At 34.6% G+C, this 1,723-nt stretch overlaps 1 non-coding gene across 1 annotated transcript; it reads left to right on the forward strand.

The window, feature by feature from the left end:
* Positions 1-333: 333 nt before the first annotated feature.
* On the forward strand, positions 334-440 carry LOC120318349. Its single transcript, XR_005559469.1, has one exon. It is a non-coding gene; the product is annotated as a U6 spliceosomal RNA (small nuclear RNA).
* The last annotated feature ends 1,283 nt before the right edge of the window (positions 441-1,723 follow it).

Genomic DNA, 1,723 nt, shown 5'->3' on the forward strand with positions numbered 1-1,723 from the left:
AAATGGTATAGGGTTACTTGCCTGAGCAGTGGGTGGGACTTGATGACCTCCAAGATCCCTTCCAACTTTATTATTATTATTATTATTATTATTATTATTATTATTATTATACATGGACTGACTCGTAAGAGACTAATTCTGTTCAATTTCAGACAGAAATATATACCGTAAATGCCGGCGTATAAGGCGACTTCCGCAAGCGCTGAAATCGGCGCCAAAGACGGGGGTCGTCTTATACGCCGAGTCGTCTTATACACCAGAAATACTGGTAGTTTCCGGCATATAAGACGACGTTCTAGGAATGCGGCCCGGCTATAAAGACGGGGGTCGTCTGTGCTCGCTTCGGCAGCACATATACTAAAATTGGAACGATACAGAGAAGATTAGCATGGCCCCTGCGCAAGGATGACACGCAAATTCGTGAAGCGTTCCATATTTTTGTTAAGGGTGTAAAGATAAGGAAGAATGAGTATAAATTGCGGGCATTTGCGGATGATTTGGTTTTAATTTTGGAACAGCCGAATCAGGCGATTGATGGTTTATTAGAACTTATAACACAGTATGGGAATGTTCCTGGTTTTAAAGTTAATAATTATAAGACTAAAATATTATCTAAGAATATGTCAGTTAAAGAAAGGGAAAGTTTGATTAAAGCCACAGGTTTTCAGATGGTAAAAAAGGTTAAATACTTGGGAGTATATCTAACTGCGTCAAATGGAAAATTGTACAAGAACAATTATGAACCACTATGGGCAAAAGTCCAAAAGGATTTAATAGATTGGAAAAAATTGCAATTGTCATTGTTGGGGATAATTTCAGCTGTAAAAATGAATGTTCTACCAAAGTTTCTTTTTTTGTTTCAGATGATACCTATTCTTAAAAAAGAGGCAAATTGGGAGGAATGGCAAAAGGGTATCAATAATTTTATATGGGCCGGGAAGAAACCAAGGGTTAAATTTAAGATATTACAGGATGCTCGAGAAAGAGGGGGACTTAAGGCACCCAAGTTGAAATTATATTATGATGCAGCCGCCCTAACTTGGTTAAGTGATTGGCTTAATTTAACAAATATGGATATTCTTTTTTTGGAAGGTTGGGATTTAATATATGGTTGGCATGCATTTTTAATTTTTAATAAGAAAGTTGATCGGACTTTTAAATCACATATTTTGAGGAATGCCTTACTTCGTGTTTGGAAGAAGTATTATTATAGATTAAATTATAAAATACCTATCGGGGGGATTCCCAGACATGCAATTGAGGGAACCTCTAAGGGGACAAATTTTGATAAAATTTCATATAAAGAATTGTTAATTTGTTCTGGTTCGAATTGGCATTTGAAATCCCTAGATGTATTAAGGCAGCAAAATTTTCTACAGTCATGGTTTCAATATTTACAAATAATGGATAGATGGACTGTAGACAAGAAAGAGGGAATAACACTAGAAGATAGACAATTGGTTATTCAGATTAAAAACCAAGGTCCGGCTCATATAAAAAGAATATATAATGTTTTATTAGAGTTATATTCGGAAACAGAATTGGTTAAAGATTGTATGATTAAATGGGCTCAGAATATACAGGAGCCGATCTCATTGGATTTATGGGAGATAATTTGGATAAGAAATGTTAAATTTACACAAGCTCAAAATTTGAGAGAAAATTTTTATAAAATGTTTTATAGATGGCTTTTAGATCCTAAAAAATTATCTTGTATGTATTC

Source organism: Crotalus tigris, unplaced genomic scaffold (genome assembly GCF_016545835.1).
Source record: "Crotalus tigris isolate CLP2741 ecotype Arizona unplaced genomic scaffold, ASM1654583v1 scf7180000020184.803716, whole genome shotgun sequence".
Classification (NCBI taxonomy): Eukaryota; Metazoa; Chordata; class Lepidosauria; order Squamata; family Viperidae; genus Crotalus; species Crotalus tigris.